This window comes from Somniosus microcephalus, chromosome 23 (genome assembly GCF_052327205.1).
Source record: "Somniosus microcephalus isolate GS21.2 chromosome 23, FLI_Smic_1.0, whole genome shotgun sequence".
NCBI lineage: Eukaryota > Metazoa > Chordata > Chondrichthyes > Squaliformes > Somniosidae > Somniosus > Somniosus microcephalus.
In genome coordinates, this window is record NC_141009.1 from 43259799 (window position 1) to 43284663 (window position 24865).

Sequence of the window (24865 nt, forward strand, 5' to 3'; positions counted from 1 at the left end):
ATGGGGGAAAAATTGGGTCGCACCCCCTTTGGGGCGCTAACTTCTTTACTTTTAGCGCCCCGAAAAGGTTAGCACCCCCGTGCCCGAAATTCACCGGTAGCGCCCCAAGAGGGAGGCAGGGCGCTACTGGAAACGTCCTGCCTCCCTCTTGGTGCGCTGTACTGCGGCACGTCGTGGCGCGGTACTGCAGGCCTTCCTCCCCTTATTAAATTTCACGGGAGGCGTTAGCATCGCCGCTCCCAGGTGCTAGTTGCTTTGCGCCCCGTTAGCGCCCACTTAGGGCACTAACGGGAGGCACAAATCAAACAAATTTTTCCCCACGTTTATTTTATTGATGTTACTTGATGACTATGACATAAGGAGAACTCCCCTGCTCTTCTTCAAATAGTGCCATAGGATCTCTTACATCTACCTGAGAGCGCTACAGGGCACCTTGAACAGTGCAGCACTTCCTCAGTACTGCACTGAAGTTTCAGCTTAGATTATATACTCTCTTCAATCCATGATCTACTCACTCAGAGCTGAGCCAAGGCTGACACCATGTACTTTTGTCAGTTAGAGAAATACATATTAACTCTATCGGAATACAATTAATGGCCCAGAAATTTGGGTCTCCACGGGTGAGTACGCATGGTTTACTCACCCGTAGGCCCAATGGAAGTGCCGGTTTCCTGCATGCACTGCGCATGCGTGGGAAACCGGCACTTCCGTTCCCCTGAAAGAAGGGGTTCAGAGTTTGTGCGCGGGAGAGGCTGCGCGTGCACATCGAACTTACGTTTTTTTTGCAGGTTTTCCCGGGAGGGTAAGTCTCCAGAAATTACATATTTAAAAAGCAGGCGTAAGTGGTGAATTAATTAAAAGTAAAACATTTTTTCCACAGGTTTATTATTTTTAAATATTTTAAAGAAAGGTAAGTTTATTTTTAGCCCCGTTAGAAATACAATTATTTTTTCAAAAATTTAAATTATTGTTTAAAATAGTTATTTCATGTAATTTATAGCTTATTTAAAAAATGTGATGTTTTTTAAAATTTATTTGAAGATTTAGTGATGTTTTGGGGCCCGTAGTATTTCTAAGTTTTGACAGCTCTTCCTGTCAAACTTATGAATGGGCATTTCCCTGCTCCGATTGACTCTCCATGGCCCACGTGATCCCAGGGGACGCATCGAACTAACTGCGCCCCTGGGATATGCAAGCACTGTGCGCCGGCAGTTGGAGCAGGCCCAGGGTCGGAATTCCACGCAGGCCCACAGCTCAACAGCCGGCACACAAGTTAAGTGCAGGTCGGAGGCCCCCGACCCGAAATTCTGGGCCAATATCGTTTAAAGTGCATTGAGAAAAAGAACAGGAATTTTATTTCACTTGCTGCAGGCTCGAAGGGCCATATAGCCTGCGCCAAATTCTTCTTATACTTGGACAAAGTAATTAGGGGAAAAGGAACAGAAATTAGATGAAAATGCTCTCTGTAAATAAAGTGTAGGCTTAGCTCTAATTTTTGACATCAAAATGTAATAATTACTTTAAGGTTGATTGGTCTTCTTTGTAGCATTAAAATAGATCAATACAGATTCCTTTATTTCTAGAAAGGTTATTCAACTGTTGCATGATCTCCTCCCCTGCCTTGCAATGTGTTTTGGAGTATAAGATATTGATAGTTGCCCCAGGTATTGTTTGTCTCCTCCAGAGCCTCTCACCCACAGTCTCCTTTTTGATGAATCAAGACTTCTCTGGTGTTGCCATTCCAAGCATCTCATTTACTGCTTGTTAATTACAAATGTGCTCTTGGTTGGTGGCTTAATTTAAAAAAAAATTGATTCTCAGGATGTGGGCATTGTTGGCAAGGTTGGCATTTATTGCCCTAAGGAGGTGGCGGTGGGCCTTCTTTTTGAACCGCTGCCTATGTTATTCTTTGCAGCAATTTGATCAAACCGGGTGGCTTGCTAGGCCAGGTCAGAGGTCAGTTAAGAGTCAACCATGTTGGTGTGGAACTGGAGTCACATATAGGCCAGCCTGAGTAAGGACGGCAGGCTTTAGTGAACCAGTTGGGTTCTTACGACAATTTGATGACTTCATGGTCACTTTTACTGATAACTGTTTTTTATTTCCAGATGTTTAAACTGAATTCCAATTCTCAGTCTCCCTTGGCAGAATTTGAACTTGTGTTCTCTGCATGATAAAGCCAAAAAAAGAAAGGCTTGCATTTATATAGCGCCTCTCACGACCACCGGACAGCTAACAGCGCTTTACAGCCAATGAAGTACTTTTTTGGAGTGTAGTCACTGTTGTAATGTGGGAAACGTGGCAGCCTATTTGTGCACAGCAAGCTCCCACAAACAGCAATGTGATACTGACCAGATAATCTGTTTTTTTTTGTTATGTTGATTGAGGAATAAATATTAGCCAGGACATCGGGGATACCTCCCTGCTTTTCTATGAAATAATGCCATGGCACCTTTTACGTCCACTTGAGAGAGCAGACAGGCCTCGGTTTAACATCTCATCCAAGAGATGGCACCTCCGACAGTGCAGCTCTCCCTCAGCACTGCACTGGAGTGTCAGCCTAGATTTATGTGCTCAAGTCCCTGGAGTGGGACTTTGAACCCACAACCTTCTGACTCAGAGGCGAGGGTGCTACCCGCTGAGCCACAGCTGACACTGCCTTTGGGTTACAAGCGCAGCAATATAACCACTACACTATCATACCCATCTATTGGTTGATGACAAGGGATGAGGTGAGAGTGCAGAAAATGGCACTGTCACAATTGTTATGATGTGTTGGGCAGACAAGTTGACCACCAAAAAACAAATACACTCATACACAAAGGACAAATTATTCCCCTCCTCAAATTTTAAGACCTTTTGGATTTTACTTTCCAGCAGATGTCAATATAAAGCCTGGGTCTGCTCAAGTTTTGAATACTGTTCCCATATCTGGGAAAGATCTTCCAGTATCTGTCACACTACTGGGCAAGATACCAAAAAAAATCTTGTTTGATATGTGATCCTTCGTTTGCCTCCAGGCTCCAGTTTTTATCTCTCTCTCTCTTTTGCAAATTTTCTGTTCTCTCTCTATTTCATCAATGCTATTATTGATTTTACTGCTTTGAACTTTCGTTTTTGGTCTCTTCCTGTTGAAATCAAAACTTGTCAAGCTAACTCCGGCTTGAACTCATTCTTTCCCAGCAAATTAAAACAGTGGAGTTTCTTTCCTTCCTCAGTCTTTTCCTTATATAACCAATACACTTTTGAACCCTGAGCTTGGTGCTACTTACTCATTACTTCCTGGTCTATCTATTCCTCTCTTCTCGACCTTGGTGGTGTCCTGCACTTTGGGCCTTGACTTTTCATCTAAGTTTCTCAATAATAAAAATAAATTAAACTTATTATATTGTGCATATGGAGCTGAGATTTATGATTTCTGTCATCTAACTCCACTGATCGCACTCTGCTGGAAGCATAAATATCTGATTTAGTGAGTGCAAATACCTTGACATTTGCGTCATAAATAAACGTCAGTGAATCTAAGTTTTATCTCTTTAGGAACAAGCAGATTAAATGTTATTGATTTACCAGTCTAAGAAAATGAAGTTCATTTCAGCACTCTTCAAGGCCCATCTGACTATAATAAATTATTGTGAGTCAGAGTCAGCTTGGGATTATAAATTCCTCTTTCATTTCAAATGGATGCATGGAATCTGAGCTGCGCCTTTTAGTAGATATTTCAAGGAGGATTTACAATGAATTTTAAACATGTAGAAAACTCATTTATCAATCTTGTGTCATTCTTCCGAGGGATGTGTTATTGCCCATACATTTTGTAGGTAGTATAACCTCAACCTGATAGATATTGTGAGCTAAAAATCAGACTCCTTCTACGTATTGGGGACATCAAGAGCACTGAACACCAGTCCAAGTTGATTTACACTCCTTGAAATAATGGTGCACTATTTCAACCTTTTTTGAGCATAGGACATTCTTTGTAACTTGCAAATTCCATTTTTATTAACAATCGTTAAAAGGATGCATCAACTGGAAAAGCTGCATATTATAGTGTCGAGTTGAAGTGGTCTTTTAGGCAGTCATCAGAGAGAGCTAAGGAGTAAAGACTGTAAAGAAAATTGGGTGCCTGATCTTTCCCAATTGGCATCTGGGTCTTAAACGGATGCTGAATCACGGCTGAATTCCACGGAGCCATTTAATGATGGACTGTGAGGTTGGTTTTTGAAATGGCAGTTCTCATGGATTCTGCAATAGGAACACTGAAAGCCTACTTTTCTTTGACAAATTGGGAGATTTTTTATAATTAAATCCTTTCAACCTAATCCAGGACTTAATTTTATATATGTATAATAAATGCAACTTGTCTGTTGAGTTTCTGAAGTAACTCACTAGTTTTGTGTGAACTAAGCAGGCAGCCAAAGACAAGAGATAATTAGTTAGGTAGAGTTTATAATAGAGTGGATTGTACAGCGTCTGTGAATAGGCTGAATATTATAGTGTGTAATTGAAGTGGTCTTGAAGGAATTAGGGTCGAGTCGCATTCCCTGCTTAAAGGTTGTATTTGTTTATATCTGGGTCTGGGTTATACTACACTTGAGTTAAAAGGTTCAATCCTGTGTTAGTGTTTCTCATTTCTCAGGTGCTGAACATTATATACCTGTGGGGAGAAGTATCTAAAAGATATTTTCTCTTGCAGTCTTCATAGAGCACTGATGAATAGAGTGCATGTTCCCCAGAGGTAAAGAAAATGGAGTGCCTGATCATTCCCAATTAATGGATGCTGAATCACTGCTGAATTCCAGTTTGATGGACTTCTTTCAAGCCACATTTTCTTATGTTCCACTGGATCATTATTTCTCTCTCCTCATTCATTAAAGGCTTTAATGGGCTCCAAGTTAACCAGCAAACTGAGACGATTGCATTAACATTGAACAATTGAACTGATACATTAGAGAAACTTGACACGGGCTATGGGTTATCTCTTCTCATTTTCCACAACATATGTTCACAATTTCAGTCAGACTGTCTGGGAGGCATCAATTAGAAACAAGTAGGTGCACCAGATAGTGTGAGGGAAAAATTTGACGCTGTATCCACAATGATTTTACACTACTTTGAGGTTGAGATTGGCAGAGGCCTTCGAGCATGGTTATCTGCCTGTCATCTTGGTCCGGTAATGAGGTGAGACGCAGGAGAACCAAAGAGAGGGGTAAATTATTTGAAGCCAATAATTTCATCCTGGCACAATGTCATGGGACCACTAAGACATGACCTTTTGTTAATGGGAGGTGAGTTCATTTACATGATATTGTGGCATGCATAATATGCTGGAAGCACAGCGGGGTTACGGAGGGAGGTGTTATCCAATGCCAGCAGCGCTCAGCAGGTTGCTGGTCCTTCTACTGTGTGGGAGAAATGGCTGGAGCAGATTGACAAAGCAGAACTGCTCCATTTCAGGATGCAGTTTTGAAGATTCTGCAGAGAAGGGTGGTCCGCATTGCCAATGTACAGTTTCTGCATGTTTCGTGTTCAAAGGCCCACTTAAGGCTGCTGGACTGGGCACTTGGGTGACACACATCTTCTCTCAAATGAGAGAGCAGCGCACGGGAGGGTGTAAGGGGGAATAGTTGCCACCTCGTCTAAAATCTCCACACAAGGAGAAGGCACTGGCGATTCTGGGCCTGGAAGCAATAGAGGCTTCTCCCAAGACCAAGGCAATGTCTAACGTGTGGCTGCTTCAATATCGCCTGTTTTACGCTATCACCCAAAGTTAGAATCACCCACAATGATGCCAGAGGTGGCAAAAAAGTATGTGGGCCCAGGGGGCCACTATAGCATCAGCCTTACAGCCATCTACTAACCAGCAGAAGTTATTATACACAATTTATTTTTCTACGAACAATATAATTAAAAGGCATTTTTAACAAACATGTGCTGATCTTTTGATATTAAAAAGGTCTGTCCCTGGAGTCAACTACATACCTATGGCCTTCCTCCCACTGAGGAAAATCTTAAAAGGATCACACAGCTAGGAAGTAAAAGACAAACACCATACACTGTCACAACGGGAAGCACCGAGGAAACCACAGTGAACTCACTGAATAAAATTTAGGAGAAATGGTACTCTGATGGTGTAGTCAGTTAATTTGGGATGGAGTTGAATAATGTAGGTGAGGAGAATTGCAGTGGTATTCAATGGTCTTGTAATGGTCGATGACAATGGCAAGGTAAGGTATTGGGCATATGGGCAGGTGATTGCTGTGCACTGAATGGTATTGACACTTAAATTAGGGTGCCATTTATCGCAGTCTTCAAGATTCAAGATTCCTTCTGAATGATTGGTTGGTCTGCAGACGTCTCTTCTATTTCCTGGCCGTCATCCTCTGGTTGAGGCAGATTCTCTGCTCATGATCCAGGGCAATGGCATTATCGCTAAGGGCACCGAACATTGCACTATAGGCCCCAAGAGCATACAAAACAAAGACTAAAAATACTATTAAATACACCACTGATGACTGCACTGTCATTCTTTTAAATGCAGCTTCTGTCTTGCATTCAAGGTCTTCCTTTGTAGGGCAAAATCTTATCCTATCTTTGACACAATCTCCCAGAATGAGCTGCACCAAACTTACTCTGGGCTGCAGCACAAACAAGCCAGAAATGCTCAGAGAAGAGCCTGGCAATTACTTCAACTGTCACTGCAGCTAATCATTGTTTATAACCTGCAGATACTTGGGTTATCTGATAAATTAATGTCCGAATTGACTTGAGATGGAAATTTTTACAATTAGCTCAGAGAGAACCATGGAAACTAAGCTTTCCATTTGATGTAAAGCAATGCTCCCTGAGGACTTCATCAGCAGATCTGCTTCCTGACAAGAAAGATGTGTGATAAAGTGGAACTTTTATCAAACCTGATTGAACCCAGACAATAAGTGTTCAGTCAGAACACTCATTTCGTTGAAGATGTTTAATGTGGTATACTTCCCTTCACATTTTTAAACATTTGCAGTTACTGATGACAGATGCTGTTACTGTATCAAATCAAGCTGAACAGATGAAACCATAAAGTGAAGACTATCACCTTACAGAAAAGAAGCTGATTTGACCTCTGTCCTTGACAGCATTGAAGCCTCAACTTCCCCCGTGTTCACAATATATAAAATGGATAACTAGGTGTAAACCTCCGGAAATGTGTCCCCCTCTTCTCATCAAGCATAGTGGGGAGAGACACTGACATGAATCAACTGAGCGGCCTGCAGGTGGCGCTGTCCAGGGAGAGTATAAATACTCGGGCACGGGCCCAGCTTGCGCAGGACATTCTTAACAGGAACTAGTGAAGGACACAACTAGACCTCCATGTTGTAAAACAGTTGATTAAAGCTTTGTTTAATGCTTAGACCAAGTGCCTAGTAGTTTTCTTACATCAGACACCTTTTAGAACCAGGCTGTATTCACATGCTGCTCCTGGACTTCATCTGGTTGATTTCTACAGGAGCAGAAGCATTTCCCGTTGCATGACAAAGACAGAAAATAAATTGTCCCCAATTCTGTAACATCCCACGAGTGCAAGTTTAGGGAGCGGGGACCCATTCTGCTGGTTCTCTGCGGTTTGCGCGTCACCTACATTTCCAGTGATATTTCAAATGGGGGCAGGAATCTCCTGTCTGAAAAAATTTCATTACAATATTAAAATGAGGTTAGGATGCCATTATTTTGTCCCATATGCTATGGGCAATTCATGCCCCTGGCTATATGGCTGCTAGCGGCTTTGCTAAAGCTGACGTTTATTTAAAGCGCATAGAAATCAAGGGAATCAAGGGATATGGGGATAGGGCAACAAAGTAGAGTTGATTAGAAGATCAGCAATGATCTTATTGAATGGCGGAGCAGGCTCAAGGGGCCAAATGGCCTACTCCTGCTCTTATTTCTTATATTCTTATTGTAATGTATATACCTTTAAGGGGGGTAGCTATGTTTTACAGCTCATGTATACTGCAGTACCGGCAGTGACCACACCTGTATATAACACTGAGTAGTAATCTGTACAGATCAGTTGCAGTGTGAGCCACGTTGAGTAAACACCTGTTGTACCGTTCTCCGCAGTCTGTGTCTCATTATACATGGACGTAACATTGGCGACGAGGCAGATTCGAACCGACCTGCAACTCTGCATCACCTCCCGGGGATTCGTTCCTGGAGATCAGTGGATTGGAGGTCAAGGCCAGAGACTCGGGCGTCGACCACGGGCAACCGCCCAGTCATCCAGCAGAGACTCGAGAATTGCGGGGGAGGCTGTTGAGAGCCAGGCTTGGCTTTCCAGTCGAGGTGGTCCAGCAAAATGGGCTGGCAACAGGTAGTGCGCAGACCCTTCCCGGACAGCGGCGGGCTAGAGCCCGACTGAGCGGCACAGCAAAGGGCCGAGCAGCGTCGACGGGGGGGAGAGAGAGAGAGGGCAGAGTGCACAGGGCGCAGCCGGTGTTCAGGGGCCGAGCAGCATTGGAGAGAGGGAGAGAGAGATGCGCAGAAACCCGCGAGGCGCCGCCATTGCCACGAGGACCGCCGAGAGCGGCGTTGGCAGCAGCGCAGGAGAAGCGCGCGAAACCTACAGGGCGCTGCCATTGCCACGAGAACCGCCGGGAGTGGCGTCGGCAGCAGCGGGGGAGGAAGGAAAGCGCAGGAGACGCCATTTTAAGCCATTGGGAGATGCCATTTTAAACCACACCCAAAATGCCGAAGAGTGGCAGTATCACCGCATTTGACAATGAAGTCGAAGATTGGACTACATATGTCGAACGAATAGAGGTGTACTGCAAGGCAAATGGGGTGTCAGATGACAAGAAAGTGTCGGTATTATTAAATTTAATGGGTGCAAAGATGTATGGTTTATTACGAAATCTAGTAACCCCAACGAAGCCAATGGAAAAGAGTTTTGAAGACATAGTAACGATACTAAAGGAACATTTAAACCCCACACCGATGCTGATAGCAGAAAGATTCAAGTTTCACAAACGGAACCAGCATAAGGATGAAAGCAATGCTGATTATTTAACAGAACTGCGCAAGCTATCGAAACACTGCCAGTTTGGAGCGGGACTGGCAGATACCTTAAGGGACAAGTTTGTGTGTGGCTTCAAAGTGAAGGAACCCAGAAACGGCTTTTAACTGAAAAGGACCTTACGCCTGAAAAGGCTTTCAGCATTGCGGTATCATATGAAGCAGCAGCACGGGGCGCTGCAGAGATACAACAGAGACGTCAAGAATATGGCACAAACAAAATGTCATATGGAACAGAGAAGTGCTATCGCTGCGGCAGAACAACACACGACCAGAATGATTGCTGGTTCAAAGACAAAGTGTGCAGACAGTGTGGAAAAGTAGGACACATAGCACGAGTCTGCAGGTCGGGAAAGAAAACCAGCAATAAGAAACCGACCAAAGGAAAGTACAAGAAGGTACATAAGATAACGGAGAATAGTTCAGACATACAAAAGAGTGATAACGACTCCGAAAGCAGGGAACTGAGTTGTCTGAAACTACATAATGTGATCACAACGGAGGATCACCGAACCATTTGGGTCACTCTCAAGATAGCAGGAGTCCAGGTAAAGATGGAATTGGACACAGGATCAGCCCTAACAGTCATAAACCGACGGGACTACGAGTGGCTATTCTCACACATACCCTTGAGAGACACAAAAATTATTTTGAAGATGTACACGGTGCAAAAAGTCTACCCCAAAGGAAAAATAAGGGTGACCGTTATATATAACGGTAAGGAAACACCAAAACTAGACCTGTATGTATTGCAAGATGGAGGACTACCATTACTGGGACGTGAATGGATCCGGAAAATACAACTGGATTGGCATTCCATACAGGCACTGACTGTGGCTGACAAAAAGGATGATGACATCACACCTGGGCGACTGTCAAAGATCCTAACTGACGCGAAAGAAGTGTTCCAGCAAGGACTCGGAACACTAAAAGGCATGACAGCGACAATTAAAATTGAAGAAAACGCAAGCCCAAAATTTTTTAAGGTCCGCCCAGCCGTCGAAGCAGAGCTGGAGAGTCTGGAACGTTCAGGTGTACTGTCCAAGGTAGACTGGAGCGAGTGGGCTACACCCATCGTCCCTGTGATGAAAAAGTCGTTGAGCAGCACGCCTGGGGAACCAAGGAAGGTTCGCATCTGTGGGGACTTTAAAGTAACAGTGAACCCGGTCCTTCACACCGTACAATATCCACTTCCGCGGATTGAAGATATTTTCGCCTCGCTATCTGGAGGGAAACGCTTCACTAAGATTGATCTGGCCCAGGCGTATCTGCAAATGGAGGTAGAAGAAGCATCAAAAAAATACCTCACAATCAACACCCATAAAGGTCTCTACCAATACAACTGGCTGGTATTCGGGGTAGCGTCAGCTCCGGCTATTTGGCAGAGGGCAATGGAACAAGTCCTGCAAGGGATCCCAGGGACCCAGTGTTATTTGGACAACATCCTGGTCACGGGGGAAAATGACAGTGATCACCTTGCCAACCTGGAGCAGGTGCTCACTAGATTGCAGGAATATGGGCTCCGAGCTAACCGCCCCAAATGCGAGTTTTTTAGAAAACAGATCTCGTATTGTGGCCACGTTATAGATAAAGAGGGGTTACATAAGTCCCACAGAAGATTGAGGCAGTAGTCAAGGCTCCAGCACCGGAAAAAGTGTCACAACTGAGGTCGTTCCTAGGGCTGGTAAACTACAGGTAGACTACCTTTATCCGGACTTCCGAAAACCGAAACCCTCTAAAAACCGAAGGTTTTTTCGGTCAGCGTAAGTCCAGCGTAAGTCGTGCGCACGACCCCCAGCGGACCCCCCCGCGGACCCCCGCCGGCTCCGACCCCCGCCAACCCCCCCGCCGACCCCCCCACAGACCCCCGCCGACCCCCCCGCGGACCCCCGCCGACTCCGACCCCCGCCGACTTACGCTGAGCGTCAGCGTAAGTCGTGCGCACGACACCCCGCCGAGCCCCCCGCCGACCCCCCCGCGGACCCCCGCTGGCCCCGACCCCCGCGGACCCCCGCCGACCCCGACCATAAGTCGGCGGGGGTCGGGGTCGGCGGGGGTCCGCGGGGGGGTCGGCGCCGGCAGGGGTCCGCGGGGGGGTCGGCGGGGGGGTCGGCGGGGGTCGGGGCCGGCGGGGGGGTCGGGCCGGCGGGGGTCCGCGGGGGGGTCGGCGGGGGTCGGGGCCGGTGGGGGTCCGCGGGGGGGACGGTGGGCGGGTCGGGGCCGGCGGGGGTCCGCGGGGGTCGGCGGGGGGTTCTGCGCACGACTTACGCTGCGCGTCAGTGTAAGTCGTGCGCACGACCCCCCGCCGACCCCCCCGCGGACCCCTGCCGACCCACCTTCCGAAATCCGAAATTCTCCGAAAACCGAAACACGGCTGGTCCCGAGGTTTTCGGATAAAGGATAGTCTACCTGTACTACCATAAGTTCTTGCCAAATTTGTCTACAATTCTACACCCACTGAACACCCTACTGCAAAATGGGGTGCCATGGAAGTGGAGTGACAAATGTAGACGAGCTTTCCAGAAGAGCAAAACACTAATCACATCGAAAGAGGTATTGGCCCATTACAACCCGGCATTACCAATTCGGTTGGTATGTGATGCATCACCCTACGGCATTGGAGCGGTGCTGTCGCACAAATTCTCAGACGGCTCAGAGAGGCCAATAGCCTTTGCGTCACGATCACTAACCTCAGCCGAGCGTAACTATGCCCAGATTGACAGGGAGGCCCTCAGCCTAGTGTGGGGAGTGAAAAAGTTCAATCACTATCTGCACGGACAGAAATTCACCTTGCTGACTGATCACCAGCCTCTTGTCTCCATTTTAAATCCGAAGAAGGGCGTTCCGGTGATGACTGCGCAACGACTACAAAGATGGTCACTTTTTCTAGGGGCGCACCAGTATGACATTGAATATTAGGGCACGAGACAGCATGGAAATGCTGATGGGCTATCACGCCTGCCACTGCCTACTGCGGAGGAAGCACCAGCAGTGGATCCTGTCGAAATATTCCATTCGACTATAGTTGAATACCTACCGGTAACTAACACTTGTATCGAAAAGGAAACCCGAAATGACCCGACACTGTCTCGGGTATATGATTTGACGGTGAAGGGATGGCCAGCACATGGCGACTCACTGTTGCCAGCATTCTCGACAAGGAGAGAACGGCTGTCAGTGTGCCGGGGGACCTTGATGTGTGGATCCCGAGTGGTAATTCCACCCAAGTTAAGGGATAGAGTGCTCAATGAGCTTCATGGGGGTCATCTGGGAGGGGTAAAAATGAAAAGCCTAGCCAGGGCTTATGTGTGGTGGCCAGGAATCGATAAACAAATCGAGGACCTGACCAAGAGCTGCTCAGGATGCCAGAAAGTCCAAAATGCACCACCACAGGCCCCTCTACACCCATGGGAGTGGCCCTCATCTCCATGGCAACGGGTGCATATTGATTTTGCTGGTCCATTCATGGACTCAATGTTTTTAATAGCCGTGGATGCGCACTCGAAATGGTCTAAGGTCATCAAAATGTCTTACACCACCACGGAGAAAACTATTGCAGTCCTATGGACCATTTTTTGCCAGGAATGGCTTGCCAGAACAGATTTGCTCCGACAACGGACTACAGTTTGTGTCCGAAGAGTTCCGGAGGTTCTTGAAAAAGAATGGGGTAAGGCATTACACCTCCGCCCCGTATCATCCAACCACAAATGGATTGGCTGAGAGGTTCGTACAAACCTTTAAGAAGGCAATAAAGGCTATGTACAATGACAACATTCCACTGCAGCACAAGGTGGACAATTTCCTGTTCGCCTACCGGAATACGACACATGCAGTCACCAACCAGGCCCCAGCCATGATGTTCTTTAACCGAAGGTTAAGATCTTGCCTGGATTTGCTCAGACCAAACGTACGAAGAGATGTTGAGAGTAAGCAATTCCAGCACATCCATGAGAAGCCAACAAGGAGCTTCAATGTAGGGCAACCAGTCTTGGCCCGCGACTACCGAACAGAAAAATGGCAGCCAGGAACGATATGCACACGGCAGGGCCCACTAATGTACACAGTGGACGTTGGGGAGAGCATCATGAGACGCCATGCTGACCAGATCCTAGAGTCACAGGAACAAGTCAACCCCATGCCTCGCCCATACGTACCTGGTGATGAACCCGACGTACAGGTCGCATCTACTCCAGAAACAGTAGCATCAGAAGCTGATGAACCAACCGACGACAGGGGGCCAGAATCGCCTCCTCACCAAGAGCAAGACACTCGGGAAAGGCGTTATCCAGAAAGGATCAGGAGGCCTCCCCAAAGACTGAATATATAAATAGACTATTTTCAGCTAATGTTGCATGTTAAAAGTGTTAATTGTAATTAGTTTGATATTTAATTGTTAAATGAGTGTTATGGTACTGTTAATCTAAAAGGGGAGGAATTGTAATGTATATACCTTTAAGTGGGGAACTATCTTTTACAGCTCATGTATACTGCAGTACCGGCAGTGACCACACCTGTATATAGCCCTGAGTAGTAATCTGTACAGAGCAGTTCCACTGTGAGCCATGTTGAGTAAACACCTGTTGTACCGTTCTCCGCAGTCTGTGTCTTATCATACACGGACACAACAGTAACCAGACCCTGTGAGGTCAGAATCCCTGAGCTCAGCAGCGACGGGAGCTCTCAAGGTGGCCCTCCAACCAGCAGCTTGCAGCTCCTCCAATTCCATCTTCCTCCTCCTTACTTGTGCTCAAGTGCTCCCTGCTGGAACTCACTCACTGCCCCCCACAGTGTGGATGTATCGGTGCTTACATTTGCCACTGCAGGAGTAGGTGATGCAGCATGTGTGTGTGAGGTGCTCATCTGACACCAGCTCCTCTTGTTCACTTACAGGAACAGAAGAACATATTTTAGTATACCAGCAGCAAAAACATCCCATAAACAGAGATTTACATAGGCTGCAATGCTGCAGTATATCTTTGCATGGGAGGGAGTGAATAGGGGGCAGTGTGAATGAGTGAATGAGTAAAGAGAGAACATGAAAAGCAAAGGATGATATTAGCCAAGAGCTCTGTGTCAGCTGTGGCTCAGTGGGTAGCACACTCATTTCTGGGTCAGAAGGTTGTGGGTTCAAGTCCCACTCCAGAGACTTAAGCACATAAAGCTAGGCTGACACTCCAGTGCAGCGCTGAGGGAGTCCTGAACTGTCGGAGGTGCCGTCTTTCGGTTGAGATATTAACCGAGGCCCCATCTGTCCTCTCAGGTGGACGTAAAAGATCCCATGGCACTATTTCGAAGAAGAGCTGGGGAGTTAATTCCAGTATCCTGGCCATTATTTATCCCTCAACCAACATAACAAAAACAGATTATCTGCTCATTTTCACATTGCTGTTTGTGGGAGCTTGCTGTGTGCAAATTAGCTGCCGCATTTCCCACATTACAACAGTGACTCCACTTTAAAAGTACTTCATTGGCTGTAAAGCGCTTTGAGACGTCCAGTGGTCATGCAAGTCTTTTTTTTTCTTGGTGGAGTCCTCTGATTTCTCCCTCCCTCAATTGTCTCCATGCCCAGGAACCACAGGGCCCTCTGCTCATAAGGAGTAAATGGCCACAATTTAGGTGGACTCCGCCCCTCCCTCCTGCCTGCATTCTTTTGATGCAGGTTATGTGCATCCGCCTCCTGCGAACAGGGACAAGCATTGGAATAAGGAATATGAGGGAAGATGCTTGTGGCCTCAGTTCCGAAGACAGAAGCCACCTTATGTTAATGTTTCAAAAGGCAGCGTGCAGGTACCTTGCGTGGACAGCATGCTGGTGTTTGCTGTCACTTTTCATGGGAAACAGAGCAAATGCTTTGTGATGGCAGTAATGGAGAGTCCCCTCATGGAACAAGGGCACACCTACACATTTGGAAAGTAGATGAACAGTTGCTGGAGAGCTGGGCATTGTTTTTGTGCGGTGCTGCGCCACTCTTTCATTGAAGTGCTAGCAAGATGGCTTGTAAGACAAAGCTGATACATTATGCACAGCGTGAGCGGACTTACCTCGGCCGCCCAGCGTAGACCAGCAAACTTCCTCCTCACCTGGTCCCGGTTGGAGCCACAGGTGTGACAACATTCAGTGACTCTGTGGCCTCCATGCGAGTGGCTCCGAAAGTCCCCTGGGCTGAGGGGGGCCCTCAGCTTAGGAAAAATATGTATCTCCTGCACAACTACCTCTGAAACAGCTTTGCCTCTGCGCCTTGCTTCTGACAGGTTTTTTATAAAGTTGCAGCTACCTCCTGTTTAAATTAACCCCTTAAGAACCATTGAAGTTGTATAACCACTTCCTGATTTCTGGGAACTGCCAGCACCTCAGCATTTGTGGCACACTTAGACTGTGCTCTTTCAGTATCTTGTAAACTATCAAAGCAATGTGACTATCTCGATATACCTCTTAGTTTTTTATATTCATCCGAAGTAAAAAGTAACTTACAGGGTGATCTAATGTCCAGGAGGCACTGGCTTCAGCAACAGATGGATACATTTCAGCCCTCAACTTTTCAAATTCCAAAGCTGTTATAATTAAAATACAGACCAGCTTGAGGCAGGTCCAAGCTGAGGATTTGTATCCTTCCTGTTTCTGTACAGTTTAAAAAAAAACAACTGAAAGCAGGCAAGGTAGGCAAATGTGAATGAGTCTTCAACTCCCTGGTGCAGTACATTCCTGTTAGGTCACAATCTAAGATTGAGTTTGAGCCTTATAGATTGATTTTTTTTTTGGTCTTTAGCAGTTTCAGAATCATTGCCTGGGATCAAACAGCAGGAGAGAACTGCCAATTAATATTGCTCACCGAAGGGGCTTTTGGCTAAAAACACATCCTATCAGACACTGTGACCTCAGGGTATCCTCAATTGGGACGGTCCTCAATGAAGCTTGAAGACATAACGGCCAAAAATTCGGGTCCCCACTGTTAGATCCGTGATTCTGAGGGTATGCTGTTTTTCAATAACCACATGGATGCTGTAACTTAACAATAACAGGTATTTACCAGAGGAGGGTAGTCTCAAGACTGGGGGTACAGAGGCATGCGCAAAGCTTATATACAGGTGTGGTCACTGCCGGTACTACAGTATACAGGAGCTGTAAAAGTAGTTCGGTCTTAAAGGCACATACACTACATCCACGGGTGAGTACGCGCTGTGTACTCACCCGTAGGCCCAACGAAAGTGCGGGTTTCGTGCATGCACTGTGCATGCGCTGGAAACCGGAACTTCCGTTCCCTTGAAGGAAGGGGTTCACAGGTCAAATGCGTGTGCCAGAGAGGCAGTGCGTACGCCTGAAACGTCCGTTTTTTTTACAGGTTTCTCCTGGAGGGTAAATCTCTAGCAGCTGCGCATTTAAAAAGCAGTCGCAAGGCCTGCTTTTAACAAGGTAAGTGGTGAATTAAGTAAAATTAAAACATTTTTTCCACAGGTTTATTATTTTTAAATACTTTAATGAAAGGTAAGTTTATTTTTAGCCCTGTTAAAAACTGTAATTAATTTTTTCAAAAATTTAAATTATTGTTTAAAATAGTTATTTTATGTAATTTAATAGTTATTTTAAAAATGACAGTTTTTATTAAAATGTATTTGAAGTTTTAGTTAGGTTTTGGGGCCGATCTCTATTCATATATTTGACAGATCATCCTGTCAAATTTATGAATGGAGATTCCCTGCTACGATTGGCTCTCCATGGCCCACGTGATCCCAGGGGATGCTTCAAACTAACTGCGCCCCTGGGATACACAAGCACTGCGTGCCAGCAGCTGGAGCAGGCCCAGGATCGTAATCCCACGCGGGCCCACAACACAACGGCAGGCGCACTAGGTAAGTGCAGGTCGGGGGCTTGCACCCGCGGGAAGCCTCCGACCTGAATTTCTGGGCCCACATCCAACCAATCAGAAAGCCCTATTATCAAATATTGTAATTCGGTTTTAAAACTTCTGACCCATGCGCGGGTGTATGTGTGTATGTGTGCATGCATGTGTATGTACTTGAGTAAGCTGTGATCCAAGATGTGCATGAGAGAAGTTGAGGTGGGCGCATGTCATAGACCAGAAGCAATTGGGGAGCCCACAACAACCTCCAATTCATCACTGACCACCCATTATTTTTACATCATTTAAGAAGTGCTTTGTCTCCCTTGAGGAAAATGGACACTGTTGCATTCCAGTGAATGGCGGCCTCAGAAGGTATAAACATAAGAACATAAGTTCATGGTGCACTGGCACCAGTATTGGGGAAACAGGGAGCTGTTCCAATGGGGCGGGCTCCATTTAAATCAGGCTGGGATCGGTGTCCTGGCGAACCAAATAACTAGGGCAGTGGACAGGGCTTTAAACTAATGAAGGGGGGTGGGCAGAGGATTCAGGAAAGAGTACATTTAAAAGCAGTGAGAGAAATGTCAAGGCTCTAGAGCAGAGTAGAGTTTTGGGTAAAAATAAGCAGAGTGAGTCAGGAAGGGGCAGAGAGAGTAATAAAGGTAATAAGGCATCAGTGACTAAAGTGACATCAGGGAAAAATAGAGGAGAGTCAAAGCTAAAGGCACTATATCTGAATGCGCGAAGCATTCACAATAAAATAGATGAATTAATAGCGCAGATATAAATGAACAGGTTTGATCTAATAGCCATAACGGAGACGTGATTGTAAAATGGCCAAAGTTGGGAACTAAATATTCCAGGATACATAGCTTTTAGAAGAGATAGGCAAAATGGAAAAGGAGGTGGGGTAGCCCTGATAATAAAGAATGGGATAAAGAGAGTAGAGAGAAAGGATCCTAGCTCCAAAAATCAAGAAGTAGAATCAGTTTGGGTGGAGCTAAGAAACAGCAAGGGGCAGAAAACATTGGTGGGAGTTGTTTATTGGCCCCCAAATAGTAGTTGTAATGTAGGGCAGAGCATAAATCAGGAAATTAGAGGTAATACTGTAATCATGGGGGATTCTAATCTACATATAGACTGGGCAAACCAAAGTTGCAGTAATAGTGTGGAGGACAAATTCATGGAATATATGCAAGATAGTTTTCCAGATCAGTATGTTGAGGAACCAACAAAGGAACAGGCTATTTTAGATCTAGTATTGTGCAATGAGAAAGGTTTAATTAAAAACTTTGTAGTAAAGGGTCCTTTAGGGAAGAGTGACCATAATATGATAGAATTTTATATTGAGTTTGAAAGTTAAATCCAAAACTAGGGTCTTAAATCTAAACAAAGCAAACTACGTAGATATGAGGAGCGAGTTGGCTAAGGTAGATTGGGAAACTATATTAAAAGGTATGATGGTAGATAAGCAATGGCTAGCATTTAAAGAATTAATACATAATTTACAACAAATATACATTCCTTAAAGCAGAATAACCCCACAGGAAAAGTGGTCCAACCGTGGCTAACAAGAGAAATTAAAGACAGTATTAGATCAAAGGAAGAGGCTTATAAGTTGCCAAAAAGAGTAGTAAGCCTGAGGATTGGGAAGATTTTAGAATTCAGCAAAGGAGGGCCAAGAAATTGATAGAGAAAGAGAAAATAGAATATGAGAGTAAACTAGCACTAGACATAAAAACAGACTGTAAAAGTTTCTTTAGTTATTTAAAAAGGATAAGATTAGTGAAAGTAAATGTGGGTCCCTTACAGGCTGAGACAGGAGAAATTATAATGGGGATTAAGGAAATGGCAGAGCAATTAAACAAATGCTTTGGGCTGGATTATCCAAGCCCCGAGGAGGCGGGCATGGAGGCGGGACTGCCGGTAAAGTAGCAGAAAGTGGGGGTGGATGGCAAACCCGCCCCCATTCCACCTCCGTGCCCTTTTGCCAGGAGGCGGGAAGATGTGCTGCTTCGGGACCCATCTCCTGGAGGTGGGAAAGGCATTTAATCCTTTTAAATGCCTGTTAACAGGTAGTTAACAGGCAGAAAAAAGGATTAGTGCCATTTTACCCTCACAGGTGAAGGCTTCCTGACCTCGGCGAACCCCGTCGGGTTGGAAGAGATGTGAAGGAGGTCTGCAGCAGTCGGCGGCACCTGGAAGTAAGATGTAGGGGTCAGTGATGGGTGCAAGTGTGGAGTGGTAAGTATGTAAGGTGAGTGATAAGTGTTAAAAAATGTTCACTTACCTTGTTTTCTTCCTACAGCCTTCAGCTGCGCTGGATTGGGAGACCTGACATCCTCATTGTTGATTTCACAGACTGGCTGTTGGATCCTCCGAACCAACAGCCATGTGAAATCAACAAAGTTGAAAGGTTTGATGAGTCCTGAACTCAAGGACTCATCAAACTACAGAGAATGTCAGTGTTTGACAGCTTCACAGAGCTGTCAAACGCTGACATTTCTTCTTTCAAGAAGTCTTGACAGATGGCACGTCTGTCGTTGACATGCTCTGTCAGTGACTTCCTCCCTAATTGGCCTGCTGAGCCCGCAGGGCAGGCTTAACAAGGTCAATCAGGGAAAAACCCCTCTGGTTGGTCAGACGAGGATGGAGGCGGGACTGAGACCCGACAAGCAGCTGTCCCGCCTCCAGCTCACCTCCATTCACAAAATCCAGCCCTTTATGTCTGTCTTCATGGAAGGAGGCACAAAAAACTTCCTGGAAATAGTGGAGAACCAAGGGTCTAGCGAGAATGAGGAACTGCAAGAAATTAGTATTAGTAAAAAAATAGTACTGGAGAAATTAATGGGACTGAAAGCTGATAAATCCCCTGGAGCTGATGGCCTACATCCAAGGGTTTTGAAAAAGGTGGCTACAGAGATAGTGGATGCATTGGTTGTAATTTTCCAAAATTCCATAGATTCTAGAACGGTTCCCGCAGATTGGAAGGTAGCAAATGTAACCCCACTAATTAAGTAAGGAGGGAGAGAGAAAACAGGGAACTACAGTTAGCCTGACATCAGTAGTAAGGAAAATGCTAGAATCTATTAATAAGGACTTGGTAACAGGACACTTAGAAAATAATGGGCTGGATTTTCCGACCCCTACGGGTGCATACGAGGTGTATACGCACCTGGAGGGGCCTCGCAAGTGCCGGTTTCAGGCATGCAAAGTCAAACTGAAGTCAATAGGAATCGGGGGGAAATGCTCCACTGGCTGGAGTCATACCTAGCACAAAGGAAGATAGTTGTGGTGGTTGAAGGTCAATCATCTCAGCCCCAGGACATCGCTGCAGGAGTCCTATGCCCAACCATCTTCAGCTGCTTCATCAATGACCTTCTCTCCAACATAAGGTCAGAAATGGGGATGTTCGCTGATGACTGCACAGTGTTCGGCGCCATTCACAACTCCTCAGATAATGAAGCAGTCCATGCCTGCATGCAACAAGACTTGGATGATGTTCAGGCTTAGGCTGATAAGTGGCAGGTAACCTTCATGCCACAGAAGTGCCAGGCAATGGCTATCTCCAACAAGTGATAGTCTAACCACCTCCCCATGACATTCAACGGTATTAACATCGCCGAATCCCCCACCATCAACATCCTGGGGTGGTCACCATTGACCAGAAAATTAACTGGACCAGCCACATAAATACTGTAGCAAAAAGAGCAGGTCAGAGGCTAGGTATTCTGCGGCGAGTGTCATACCTCTTGACTCCCCAAAGCCTTTCCACCATCGATGAGGCACAAGTAAGGAGCGTGATGGAATACTCTCCACTTGCCTAGATGAGTGCAGCTTCGATAACACTCAAGAAGCTTGACACCATCTAGGATAAAGCAGCCCACTTCATTGGCACCCCATCCACCACCTTAAACATTCACTCCCTCCACCGTGGCTGCAGTGTGTACCATCTACAAGATGCACTGCAGCAAATCGCCAAGGTTTCTTCGACAGCATCTCCTAAACCCGTGACCTCTTCCACCTAGAAGGACAAGGGCAGCAATTGCATGGGAATACCACCACCTCCAAGTTCCCCTCCAAGTCACACACCATCCCGACTTAGACGTATATCACCGTTCCTTCATCGTTGCTGGGTCAAAATCCTGGAACTCCCTATCTAACAGCACTGGGAGTACCTTCACCACACGGACTGCAGCGGTTCAAGAAGCGGCTCACCACCACCTTCTCAAGGGCAATTAGGGATGGGCAATAAATGCTGGCCTTGCGACACCCACATCCCATATATGAATAAAACATTTTTTAAATGAGCTAAAACCCGGCACTTGCAATCTGTCAAGAATCCAAGAGAGTTGCGCTTTCTGTACAACTTCCTCCCACTGAAAACCTTTAAATATCTTATGCCTGATAAGCATAAGAATTTTTAAAAATAAAAATAAATTGCTTTTTTCACTCATTTATAATTTAAAATTTTTTTTAAAAAGGTAAGTTTATTTTAAGCCCCGTATAAAACTTTAATTATTTTTTTCAAAAAATTTAATTTTTGTTTAAAATATTTAATTTAATGTCATTTTAACTGATTTTAAATATGTGATGTTTTTTAAAAATGTATTTAATGTTTAACTGTGTTTTTAAATGTGATCCCCATTCATACTTTTGACAGATCTATGTGTAGTGACCTGTCAAAAGTGTGAAGGGGGATTCCCTTCTTTGATTGGTTCCCCATGGCCCACGTGATCCCAGGGGCGCTTACGAACTGCATGCACCCCTGGGATACCTAGGCCTCTGTGCATTTACATCAATGATTTGGATGAGGGGTCCAAATGTAATCTATCCAAGTTTGCTGATGATACAAAGTTGGGTGGGAATGTAAGTTATGAGGACGATGCAAGGAGGCTTCAAGTGGATATAAATAAGCTATGTGAGTAGACAAGAACATGGCAAATGGAATATAATGTGGAGAAATATGATGTTATCCACTTTGGTAGGAAAAATAGAAAAGCAGAGTATTTTTTAAATGGTGAGAGATTGGGAAATGTTGGTGTTCAGAGGGACCTGGGTGTCCTTGTACGCAAATCACTGAAAGTTAACATGCAGGTACAGCAAGCAATTAGAAAAGCAAATGCTATGTTAGCCTTTATTACAAGTCGATTTGAGTATAAGAGTAAAGATGTCTTACTGAAATTATATAGGGCCCTAGTGAGACCACACCTGGAGTATTGTGTACAGTTTTGGTCTCCTTACCTAAGGAAGGATATACTTGCCATAGAGGGAGTGCATTGAATGTTCACCAGGCTGGTTCCTGGGATGGGGGGATTGTCCTGTGAGGAAAGATTGGGTAGACTAGGCCTATATTCTCTAGAGTTTAGAAGAATGAGAGGTGACCTTATTGAAACATACCAAATTGTTACAGGGCTTGACAGGGTAGATGCAGGGAGGATGTTTCCCCTGGCTGGGAAGTCTAGAACCAGGGGTCACAGTCTCAGAATAAAGGGTCAGCCATTTAGGACTGAGATGAAGAGAAATTTCTTCACTCAGAGGGTGGTGAATCTTTGGATTTCTTTACCTCAGAGGGCTGTGGAGGCTCAGTCGTTGAGTATATTCAATAGATTTGATAGATTTTTGAATATTAAGGGAATCAAGGGATATGGGGATAGTGCAGGAAAGTGGAGTTGAGGTAGAAGATCAGCCATGATCTTATTGAATGGAGGCCCAGACTCAAAGGGTCGAATGGCCTACTCCTGCTCCTATTTCTTATGTTCTTATGTTCTTAGAAATAGGAGCAGGAGTAGCAGTAAGATCCTTTCTCTCTACTTTCTTTATCCCATCCTTTATTATCAGGGCTACCCCTCCTCCTTTTCCATTTTGCCTGTCTCTTCTAAAAGTTAAGTATCCTGGAATATTTAGTTCCCAACCTTTGTCGCTTTGCAATGACGTCTCTGTAACGGTTATTGGATCAAACCTGTTCATTTCTATCTGCGCTATTAATTCATCTATTTTGTTGCGAATACTTCACGCGTTCAGATATAGTGCCTTTAGCTTTGACTTTCCTCTATTTCTCCCTGATGTCACCTTTGTCACTGATGCCCTAATAATTTTGTACTCTCTCTGTCCCTTCCTGACCCACTCTGCTTATTTTACCCGAAACTCTGCTCTGCTCTAGAGCCTTGACATTTCTCTTGCTGCTTTCAAATTTACTCTTTTCAGAATCCTCCAGCCCCCTCCCCCCCTTCATTAGTTTAAAGCGCTGCCTACTGCCCTAGTTATTCGGTTCGCCAGGATACTGGTTCCAGTTTGGTTTAAGAGGAACCCGTCCCAACGGAAAAGCTCCCTCTTTCCCCAGTACTGGTGCCAGTGCCCCATGAAGCAAAACCCCTGCCTCCCACACCACTCTTTGAGCCACGCATTTAACCTTCTAATACGCTTATCCCTATGCCAATTGGCACATGGTTCTGCTAACAATCTAGAGATTATTACCTGTGAGGTTTTGCATTTTAACTTGGATCCCAACTCCTCAACTCTCTCAGCAGAACCTCATTCCTAGTTTACCTATGTCATTGGTTCCTACGTGGACCACGGCAACTGGATCCTCCTCCTCCCACTCCAATTTCTCCTCCAGCTGCGAGGAGATGTCTTTAACCCTGGCAGGCAACACAACATTCGGAACTCCCGGTCATGTCTGCAGAGAACAGTATCTATCCCTCTGACTATACTTTCTCTACCACAACTACATTCCCTTTCACTCCCCCCACTTTAATGGCCTCCTGCACCATGGCGCCATGGTCAGCCTGCCCATCCATCCTGCAGGCTTTTCCCTCATCCACACAGGCAGCAAGAACCTCATACCCGTTGGAGAAGGACAAAGGCCGAGGCTCCTCCAGCACTGCACCTGGGGTCCCCTTACCTGCCTGAGTTGAATTCACATCCTCCTCTCCCTGACCACTAACCAGACCTGTACCACGACCTAACCTAAGGGGTGTGACTGCCTCCTGGATCAAAGTGTCCAGGTAACTCTTCCCATTTCTGATGCCCTGCAATGTCTGCGCCTCAGACTCCAGCTCAAAAACTCTGATCTGAAGTTCCTCAAGATGCAGGCACTTACTGCAAACGTGGTTGTCTGGGATCACAATGCTCTCCACAAACTCCCACAAGCAGTAACTATGGCACACCACCTGCACTGCCATCCCTATATGACCTTGTTTTATTTAATTAATTTTAATTACATTTGAATTTAAATAACTTAGTTTAAAGTTTAGTTTCTTGACTACTTACTCCATCTAGATTAAGTTATGGGTAATGAAATTAAATATCTACCTGTAACACAAAGCACTACAAGTAGTGCAGGCAAAAATCATTAACTCCTTCCCCCTCTTCTCCGAATTCCCATTCTTTCCAAATTCACAAATAAAACACTTTGGGCTGGATTTTGATTCTGGAGGCGTGTAGGAGGTGGGACTACAACTTTCGGGGTTGTAGTCCCGCCTCCATCAAGTTGTGGCCAACCCACGCGATTTTCACTTGATTGACCTTGTTGCGCCCGTCCAGTGGGCTCAGCAGGCCAATTAAGGGCCACCCGGCAACAGGTGATGTCAAAGATTGACATTTCATCAATAGCTTTTGACAGATGAAATATCAGCGTTTGACAGCTCTTTGAAGCTGTCAAACACTGACAATCTGTTCACTAAGTTAATTCTCCAGAACAGAAAGCTGAATGCTGCAACTTTTGACAGCTCGCGGCCATTCTGCTTTCTGTGCCGGTGAGGTGAGGGACTCCCGAGACCTGAAGGAAGGAAGGCTGTAAAGGTAAGTAAAACTTCTTTACACACTTTACACACACCAAACACACTTAGCTCTTCACTCATGCACCCATCACTCACCTGAACACAGGACATCTCGAACCTTCCAAGTCCTTCAGCCCGATGGTCCGCCTTGTTAACTACCTGTTAACAGGCAGTTACTTGGCACTAA